The sequence below is a fragment of the Apis dorsata genome, unplaced genomic scaffold (genome assembly GCF_000469605.1).
Source record: "Apis dorsata unplaced genomic scaffold, Apis dorsata 1.3 scaffold_44, whole genome shotgun sequence".
NCBI lineage: Eukaryota > Metazoa > Arthropoda > Insecta > Hymenoptera > Apidae > Apis > Apis dorsata.
Window position 1 is genome coordinate 2,160,284 of NW_006263346.1, and position 11,173 is coordinate 2,171,456.

The following is an 11,173-nucleotide window of genomic DNA, read 5'->3' on the forward strand; positions in this document are numbered from 1 at the left end:
AAGGCCAACGCGAGCCTTTTCGTCTTATGCACGTGACAAGATCGCGATGATCTTTTTTTCTTCTTCTTTTCTTTTTGCTGAGATTTTCCATTTCTCGTCGAGAAAAAATGCGAGAAACGATCGAGGCGAGAGATGCGAGAGATAGCGACTGTTCGAATTTGCCGCCACGCGATCGTTTGAAATTCCCGCCTTTCGAAAAAATGAAAGGCGCGAAAAAAGGCGGGAATTTTAAACGATTGCTACCCTCCACTCGATCGAGCTCGACTAATTTTTGTAATAAATTTATTCACGGAGAAATACATTGATTCGTGTTTAAAATAAATGTTAGAGAATTATTGAGAATTTTCAATATTGACGCGACAATTAAATGTACAAAATATATTTATATTAAATATCAAAATTTTAATAAACATATTATACGATTTATGAAACTTTTGATCATATCGGTGAATTTAAACATGATCTAAATATGATTTATCCCATTAATAATTTTTGCAGATCATTACGAGTCAATCGAGAAACTTCACGCATTTTCTCGATACGGTAAATATTATTATTAAACCATTTTATTCATCGAACCGCGTTAACGCAGGAAGAAGAGGGAAAAAAAGCGACGAACGACGATTTCATCGAGACAAGTTTAATTCGTATCTGCGTGTTTCCACCAATATCAATTTCACCGATGCATATAAGCGTAAGTTCCAATGAAACTTCCATGCGAATGTTCCCGCAGTTTGCAACGCGATTCACAACCGAGGAACGGAGAATCGGCGGTTTGCATTGATACATTTATGATTCACAATGTAAACGATACATTCCGTGAGAAGATAAGGACATTTTCGTTCCAAAATTTACGCTTCCAACTTACCGATATTGGTGGAGACGTAACGGTGGCGAGGGAAATGTAAATCGGGGCCAATTGGCTCGTTGCTATAATACCGAATTTCCCGTTCAACGGGCCCTTTTTATTACAAATCAAACCATCCACTTACAGTCTATTCCATCAACGTCGATTTTTTGAAACGCGATAGATTCTCGTGAGATTATATAACCATTATTAGTTTCTTCCAAGTTATAATTCCACGTATAGAAATATGCAGAGGAACAATAAATAAGTAAATAACAATTGTTCAGAAACAAAAATAGATTTTTCAATGTGATATCTTTATTGCAAAGTTAAATTCGTTAAATTTCTGAAAAGTTGTTATTGAATTTTCTAACGCTTTTCTTCGTTTCCTATTTCTTGTTTATCGTTACCAATAATAAATTTCAAGAATTTTCTTATTCAATAAATGTCTCCATTGATATTGATATTTCCATCCAAATAAAAAGAATAAATTCGCGAATGTATAATCCAAAATATCCAAACTAAACTCGAATCGAAACAGTGAAACGAATCTCCAACCTCTTATGTTCCATTCCTTATTCATAAATAAGAAAAAATATAAAAAATAATATAAAAATACGAATTTGCATAAACCGCAATCTAATCTAAAATTCCTTTTCCTCTAATCCGTTTAAAAAAAAAAGAAAAAAAAGAAAGTACAAGCTTGTAACAAGGCAAACTTACGAGAGTGCACAACGATCATCGTTCCTCACGTGACACAATTTTATTAATAAATAGCTCAACTTGACGAGGCGGTGATACGAAGCACGCGAATACTTGTGAAAAATCTAAAATAAAAATCAGGGTTAAAATCGGGAGGGATCCTATTTTTAATATCGAACGCCATTATCCGGCACGCCAACGGTGTTAACCTTAACGAATCATTAAAAGTGACCGCAATGATTTATCAAATCGAGCTTGATCGTTATGCGTGATTACAGAACCGTAAAAAATTGGATAGATTGACAAAGATGGGGACAACGACGACGAGGCGATGTAAAATCTCCATATGTATATATATTTGATCGTTTAAAAAAAAAAGGGGGGGGGGGGGGGAAAAAAAAAAAAAAAAAGAAAGGAGGGGGGGGGGGGGGGGGAAAAAAAAAAAAAAAAAGAAAGGAGGGGGGGGGGGGGGGGGAAAAAAAAAAAAAAAAAGAAAGGAGGGGGGGGGGGGGGGGGAAAAAAAAAAAAAAAAAGAAAGGAGGGGGGGGGGGGGGGGGAAAAAAAAAAAAAAAAAGAAAGGAGGGGGGGGGGGGGGGGGAAAAAAAAAAAAAAAAAGAAAGGAGGGGGGGGGGGGGGGGGAAAAAAAAAAAAAAAAAGAAAGGAGGGGGGGGGGGGGGGGGAAAGAAAAAGAAGAAAAAAAAAAGCGCAACCTCAAACTCCGGATTTGCGGCTTAAACGCTTGGTGATGGCTGAACGATCGAATCAATCACGCTCGAGCGGGACCTTTGTTCTCGTTAATTTGGATTTTTACGTCCAGAACCGATCCTTTTCGACAACCTATTCGTATATTTAAAGGTCGTCCCTGGCTCATCCACTTAAATGCAGGCATGCAGGAAATCCGGCGTAGGGATTCGTTAAAAATTTGTCCCGGGGCGCGGCAATTAAGTTTCCGGTTTAAACCGGCCAATTGAGGGCCTCGGTGGAGAAGTGGTGCTGATGAATTTTCCCCGAAAACGAAACGAATGGGGGAAACAGCGCGTGTGATTCGTGTTTAGGAAATGGAAAATTTTTACCTGCCAGTCAACAACAACGAATCTTTGCGAGTGTATATGAGAGTTTTAGAGGGGGAGAGAGAGAGAAAAAAAAAGAAAATGGCAAAAGTGGAAAAACTTTAATGGAGGAAAAAGATTTTCTTCTTCGTTTTTTTTTTTTCCTTGTTCTAACGTAAGAGGAAGATTTTTTTCTCTCTCTTTTTCTCCGTGTAATAGTATATTCTCTCTCTTTTCTTCTTTCTTTCTATAATATGAAAGAGGAGGAAATCTATAGTAGCTACTTTCAAAAATTAAAATATATTTTCTATATTTATAAAAGTTGGAGAGATAATAAAATATCGTGTGGATAAGAATTTTATACGCTTATCTCATTTGGAAATTTTAGAAGAACAGTGTACTTGTATTTTTTCACAACTATTTTCGTTTTAATATTTATACATGATTTTTCTATTAAATTTTATCTATATAAATTTTATCAATTTTTTAAAATTTAAAAAAAAAAGAACAGACTCGTATTTTTTAAAATTAAAGATTTTCTTCTCTCGTTTGCCACGACCTTTCCTCTCCTTTGATTAAAATTTTTTTCGCTAGACGATTGAGAAAATTACGTGATCAAAGAGTTAATATTTTATAGAACAGCTTAACTTTAAATTTAAGAAGCTAATCTTCGGGGGATTCTTTGTACATTTTTATGGAAGAACGTTTTAAAAGTTTTATGATTGTATAAATAGCGAAGAGGAGAGGGGAGGAGGTGGAACACTGTATATTTACAAATGCTTTCAACTTATATATTGGTTAAGTGATTGAATAATACGCATTACTTTTGTTTTGAGTCGTGAGGAAAATAGCAATTCTATTGGGAGAAGGGGAATTCAAGAGAAACAAATCTATCGAATCCGTTTCCATCGGAATAGAGGTGTTTGCGTGTGGAAAAATTTGATATAAAATAATAAAACCGTGGACATATTGACGTAAACAATGAAATTGTACGAGTGAGGAAGTTAAGAAATGATTTTCACACTCGTTTCAATGAATGTTATGCAAATTTTTTCATATTTTCTCAGAATTCAAGAAATCAGATTTTTCAAGCAAACAAACAACAGATATATCCGAATGGAATTCTATTTATTTGATATAAAAAGAAAAAAAATTACGTTATAAAAAATGAATGAAATTGCGCTATAGAATTTATTTGTGGCAAAACTTTTTTTTTATATTCAATCTTTAATACATTTTTATCCGAGAGATGCGTAAAATTTGCATGGTACGAATGAAAATTACTCGATTTAATATAGAAACTGTATATTTTGGCGTGTTTAATAAATTTCATGGAAAATTATTATTGCTATGAAAAACTTTCCTATTACGAAATACACATAAATCTATCGATAAACTTATTAACATTACCACGTCGAAGTCATCGATATTATTTCATTATCGAAACTGAGTCACGTCGGATGTGGTTAATGTTTCGACAGGTAACTACAAATTCCGAGATTTAGAAAAGGGTTCAAACCTCCATCAATTATTAATGCCAATATTCCGAAACTAAGCTAAGAGATTGTTGCAACATCGTGTTATTTAGCATATTTAATGAAATGATCGCAATGTGTATACAAGATGATGAATAAGAAAATTAGGACACGATTTAAAAAGTAATTAAAAATTGTATATAAAATGTATTTGCAAATGATATTATCGTGAATAAGAGAAATAATGAATAAAAATACTTTCGTGAATGTAAATTATAAAAAATCAAATCACGTACATTATAACGTATATTCAAAGTTGGCTAAATAGAAACAATAGTGAATTTGTTGTCCAACATCATCCACCGAATCATAAGACGTGATGCTTTCGACGACACAATGATACAAGTTGAACGTAATACCATCCTAAACTTGCAGAAGCCAATAGTGACAACCATGAGCTCGAGAAATACAATACGACTTAATCTATAGTTTCAAATTGCCATATATAATAGAAATCATCTCGAAATTTATGAATTTGGATAATAATTTTCCAATAAAATGAATATAATATATAAATAAATAATAAATATAACGTAGATAATAATACAAAGAATATTTAGAACGCAAAATCTATAAATATAATCTATATATATATATATCATATCTAGAAATTATTCCAGTTCGTAAAATATCGAATTCTAAAAATAAAAATCTTAGAGACAAAGAACGAATTTAAGAACTATGTAATTTCAAAATATTATTGTGGTATTATGGTCATAACGATCCAAATAATTTCAATAATCTGCTATCTTTACGTTTGCAACCTAGAAATTCTAATTGCGTTATAAAATTAGTTATTCTGATATCTCTGTATCTATCTTGGCTCTAATTGTCTGATCCTAACTCTAATGTATAGCCTAAAGACCAAGATGACCGTGAAAACGACTTCATTAAATTAAATGAATCTTAAAACTAAGATTATACGACCACGATAACCTTAAAATAATGTTTGAATTGAAAAATAGAAAATTAAAATAGTTGAAAAATCGAAATATCTCTAAAAATCAATAGAACCATAATGATTTGATTATAAGCGACCTCTGAGAAATAACGTGACTAATAGCAAAGTGACTTCAAGACGAAACGTTAATTGTTAAACTAAAGTCCAGGAACTAAGTTAATACTGATGTCAGAAAACTTTATTGATGCAAATTTAACTTCAAAATTGAGTAGAGAGTGAAACTGATTTTCGTACGTTAAAAAGAAATAATATTCTATTACGAAAATAACATATATGTACTTATTTCATTAGGAAAAATTTATATGCGTCGTAATTTATCAAATTATTTCTACTCGTAAATAATGTTTCTCTTAAAGATATTATTCAAGTATAATATATCACAAATAACATATTTTCTTGAAAGTGTTATAAGTTAGAAAATATACTCGAATGTAATGATTATTTGCATATTATTTTATTTGTAAAGACGATTACCTGATTTCACATTCTCTCGTCGATAAGCGCGCCAAATCCAACGTTTTTTCTTGTCACGTTGTTGACGTCAGTAATCGCTTCATTGACGCCGGTAATAATCGATATTTCAATTGCGTAGAATCATTTTTCCACACTTATATCACAAACGTTTCGATATATTCATTGCCAATGCACGATATAAACTTTAAATCACTTGCTAGAAAACTTTAAATACACACGCGAATTCCGATACACTTCGCACGCACCGCGTTTAGAATCTCCATCTTGGATACTGGCTACAACCGCTCTATCTATCGGAGGAAGCTGGAACAATTTTACTATTCATATACGCGGCAGATTTAAACGTTACAACACGAACTTCTCGCGGTACTCGTATTCAAAAATTTATCGTATCGTTTGTTACATGTATCTTTAAACATTTATATAAATAATATCAGATTTTCTCGTAAAAAACGAAAATTACGGTTCTAAAATATTATAAATGATATTCAAGGAGATCTAGTATAATTTTGTGGTGAAAAATTTATTTTTACGAATACATTAGTCACGCGGTCACGCGAAACTGACTTATTCATCATTAGATAATAAAAAAAAATTTTATTAATACGATACGACTTTACATACCAGAGTAAGTGGTAGATAGCGCATCGTAACGTAATTTCCTCAACTATAAATGGGCATTATTCACGTAGTTGGCAAACAAGCGAGGTCACATTATTAACTATTTTTAATTTTCGTTTCAGCTATATATATCAAAGTGTGATGTGCAAGAATTTAATCCATTCTTTCAATTTTACTTCATATACGATGCGAATAAATTTTCTATTTTTACTTTAGAATAAAAAAATAAAACAAAAATATAAAACAAAATATCGTCATAAAATAATCGTTTTTAATCGAGTCCTCTCTGCGATAACGAGAAAATAAAAAAAAATACCGTGCAACGAAAAAGAACTCTGTAGTCTTTAGAGAAGAGAGAGAGAGGAAAAAAAAAAAGACAATTCAAAGTTATCGTTATCGCTTGGGAAATTATCTTCGATTGCCAAGCGTTTTTCCTTTTTTTCCACCGCGTTACACGAAAAAACCGGACGAGAAAAATACAATTACGCGAACGATCGCTTCAAGCCTTCTATTAAAATCTATTGACCGTCGAAATGGCAGTAAGTCATGTCTGAACGATATAAAGCGAAAACGTACAAGCAGCGGCTATTGATTTTTCTTGCATCTCAACTGACGTAAAATTTAATTTTCTAAATTGGACATGAGACAGACGAGAGGATGAAAACGTCGTCGGCTAGAACCTCGAAAATGAAAAGCGATAGAATCCGCGTACAGTAAGATGGAAGGATGGAAGAGAAGAGGGAAGAAAGAAGAAGAGAAAAGAAGAAGAACCGTCAACAGACAAAGAAACGATCCGCTGATCGAAACATCTTCTCACCCCCCTCCCCTAATTTAGTATCTCGAGATTACAAAAATAACACAGCTCATTATCGCGTATCGTTACCTATCAATCCTCCTCCCTTACTTCTTACCTACGCTTTTAAAAAGCTCGTTGATCGGACCTCGTGCTTTCAAAACCCGACAACACCCATTTATTTCCTTTCTCGACCCAAGATCCACAATTAATTTTCTCGTGCCGCAAATATAATTACCCGGCTATCTCCTTACACCTCTTATATAAAAGTATAACTTTGTTGTTTCGTTGCCCTCGAATAAAGGCAGCTGATAAAACTCTCAGTTCTCGAGGACAAGGTTCTCCACGTTCTCCGAGTTAATTTTATACGATTATGGGGTTATCAGGGAGACACAAATTGGGTTAGCAATCGGTGTGTCCCCTGTATCAATCTGTTCCCGGGCCCAATTATCTCGTGTGACCGTAACACGAGAGAAGATACAGGATGCGAGGGCTTTTGTGTATCATCAGATGTATAAAGTGGGAAAACAAATCGATCGATCTGTTGTTCGTTCGCCAAATATGTGTTTTCATCGAGAAGAGAAAAATATGATTTCTCGAACGAAATCCGCACAGGAAAACAAGATTTCTTTCCGTTCCCTTTTTCGAATTTTCACGTTCCTTCACGTATAAATTCAGGCTCTGAGACTCGAAGATGAACAATGATTAAAAAGAAAGAATCCTAATACATTGAACGAAATAGCAAGTAGGTCAGCTGCGTTTGAAATAATTTGTTTGGATCGCAGAAATATTCGATTTAATAATGCAAATTTCATTTGACCTGTGTATGGTAACACGATCGTTTCAAATTATTAACGAGTGATTCGTATTATGCTGTCATGTTGGTGAGAGATACTTGGATTACGTGTACAGGATCGTTCATATCAACGTTATTCGTATCAATCTATATTTATTTCTCCTTCGTCAAAATTTTCATTCCGATAAAATCTATCACGTGTATTATTTGTAAAAAAAAAAAAATAACGAATCAAAAATCCTAAAGGTCAAGATTAAAATAATATCTCGATTAATCTCGAATTAATCTCGAAAACAGTCATTTCGACGACGATACAAACACGAGTGGGCGACACGATTCTTAACACGTCTTTTCTCCTTCTTTTTTTTCTTTTTTTCTTCTTTTTCGTTGTCGGTGTAAAGGGAATCGGGACAGAAAAAAGAGAATTACAGCGGCGAATGATACCCACGAATTTTGGGACAAGACGCCCCCGCAATTAAGCGACACTACGCCCCTGCCTCCGAAATGATTACGAAACTCGTGCAAATTCATCTCGCCAACGAATGCCACGATTCTCGAAGATGTATCAATGACTCGGTTCCTCTACTCTCGAGAAATGTTCACAAACATTCCTTCAGCCTCAGCCTTCCAATTTGAGGAAACCGCGATAATGAAATACGCGTAAAAAGCGGTGATTATATTGCGATACGAGTCGTTATCGCAATATCGGATGTTTCTCGGACGATTCTTCGCGTGGAAAATTTTTATCCTTTGAGAAAATTGTGAATGGAGAGCATGTGAGTGGGTGGATGGAGGGACATAGTTTAAAAGACGGTGGACCGTAAAATTTAAATTCGACGCCGTTCGTCGTAAAAAAAAGTGACGCGTAAGATAAGCTTGGAGGTTTAGGAAGCTCTACTTCACCTCGTCACGATGATGAAAGAGAAAATTTATTGATGGAAGAAAAACGAAAGGCAGATAATCAATTTGCACGTAATTTCTTTTTCGTGGAACATGTATATAAGGAAACTCGAACGATGGTCAATGATCCTCGATTCTCTAAAAAAAAAAACACTGGAGTTTTAAAGAACTTCTGTTACAGGTATTCGTCAAATTTCCAACGGATTGGATTTTCCATGCAGTAGAACTCCATTTATCGAAGTGAAATTTTAACGAATGCGCGGGTTAGACGAACTCTAATTGAATTTCAATTATTTGAACTAGTGACGAACAAGTATTAAGAATACATTTGCTGAATTATTAAAACTGACAAATCCACGATAGATGGATATAATCGTGCGTTTCACGAATTCGAACGATCGAAAATATTCCTCGATTTCTACGGATAGATAGAAATGACGATCTTTCTGAAAAATCGTACCAATTGGATCCATGGATGGAAATTGCTGCGAGTATGACGAGGTCACAGGGTACCAATTGGGATATATACGTGTATATTCATCACGTGAATCCGAAGACACGCGCTCCCACGTCTGACGTTTGCAGGCCTGCATCTTACGAGCACATTTGTTACGGGCGACAAGACCGAGGATCCGTCTGACATATGCAACGCCGCTTCTCCTTGCGTGCCACCGTTATTTCGCCCTTCTTGCGACGATGGGAAAATGCAAATCGTTTCGGGGATAACGGGCCCGATTAATTAAACGGCGAGTCAAAATTTCGCGACGGATTACTTCCTTACGGTTTTTCCAATTTTTTTCCACACGTTGATCCAATCAATCGCGATTGATATCGACGACGACAAAGTTTAAATGATAATTCGAAAAAAAGTTGCTCCCGTACAGGAGGAATTAACAATCGTGCGAAACTTTTAATCCAAACTTTATTATAAAAGAATAAACTTTAGCAAAATGAAATTTTTAACTTTTTAAGAGGAAAAATTTATAATGGAATTTTTATTTTTATCGTTTGGAAAATCTTATTTGAGTGATAAACAATTCAGAGTAACAAGGAAACAAAAACTCTAATAAATTGTTACGCGTAATCGTAATCGATCGTTCCAACCGAAACAAAAATAGAGCGAACAAAGATAAAAAGAGATATTTTTCGATCGGGCGACACGATTTCGAATTCACCGTTCCAACAATCGACAAATTCGATGGCTTAATATATCAAAGGAAGCTGTCCTCTAATTGTTTAAACACCTGTCACGCAACGATACCGCGAAACTGATACTGGCCGAGGTGTACGGGGGACAGATAAACCGCGATTGCTCAATCAAATTGCCGGCTGTGGCCCACGAACCCATCACGTCGTGTCATAACGAACCTCGATGGGTAGAGAGAGAGAGAGAGAGAGAAAGAGAAAAAAAGAGGAGAGAACGAGGAAAAGCTCGAGCGAGCTTCCCTCCACGATTTCCCCCTCCGTCAATTTCTCGAGTCAACAATCCGCATATCGAAGTCACGCCGATCCACGAGCAAATAGGTGACGGCTCGGAGGCCGTGAGTTTGCCCTTCCACCAAATGAAAATCCGATGTTTGACCTCCTCGATTCAGCCGGTAATAACGAGCGTGCAACGGGGGAGATATATATACCTGTATACACACCTAGGACCACGTGTCGGCCGGACGTGATTTCTCGAGGATTAGAGAAAACAATTTAACGTCTTTCTTCCTTCTCTGTTCGGATTCTAGGGGGGGGGGGGAAGACGAGGAAACGTAAAATGGAATGGACTCGATCGATCCGCGACTTCCTTCTCAATCTTTTACCGGATGGAAGAGTGTCCATCCATCAGTTTCAGATCCACGAAATCCTGGATCTATCTTCTTTTCCATCTGCCTTCATCTTCGATCCTCCACTCGCTCCTCGCCGATGTTTATTTATCTTATCCTCGCACAACTTTCTTCTCTTAATTCTTTCAATCGTAATAGAATTCAAATTCCGCCAATTCGGAAGAGAAACGCGTTAAAAGTATTCTCCGGAATATTCCCCGATCAACAGGGGCAAATCCTCCCCCTCTCTTTCCCTTTTCGGGGAAAAGAAACGGGATACTGTTGACGGAGCACTTTTCACCGGGACTTAAGTCGTTAATGAAAATGTAAATTCGGAAAAGTAATCTTCCGAAGGAAGAGTGAAAAACTGATATCGGATTGGAAGATCGATCGTCCCATCGTCTTCTAATAATTCTAATCCCTACTTCTTTTCCAATATTTCCATATCTCTTCTTTCCATCTCGAGTGTACAACACACGCACGATTACGATCACTCGTTAATTATTCCACTCAAGAGAGAACAGTTGGAGCAGCTTTCCTTTCGCAAAGCATATCCCGTTTCGGGTCGAAACTTTCATTTTCAAGGCGTGACACAGCGCGGGACAAAGCTTTTCTTCGCGCTTTCGGGGGATCGGCCGGGACGTGTGCGGCCCCCGAAGCGGGCAGAGATGGCGGACCCTGTCG

The 11,173-nt window shown here is 35.9% G+C and overlaps 1 protein-coding gene across 18 annotated transcripts in view; it reads right to left on the reverse strand.

Moving 5' to 3' along the window:
• The window catches only part of LOC102676760 (protein unc-13 homolog B), a 352,205-nt gene that overhangs the window by 295,483 nt on the left and 45,549 nt on the right, over window positions 1–11,173 (reverse strand). For 2 of the 18 annotated variants that reach the window (XM_006608816.2, XM_031514174.1), the window contains exon 1: window positions 5,570–5,828. The exons of the other annotated variants lie outside the window; for them this stretch is intronic. The gene's annotated coding sequence lies outside the window, so the exon portion shown is untranslated. Of the gene's footprint in view, window positions 1–5,569; window positions 5,829–11,173 lie in introns of those variants that run through there. 18 annotated transcript variants of the gene reach the window in all.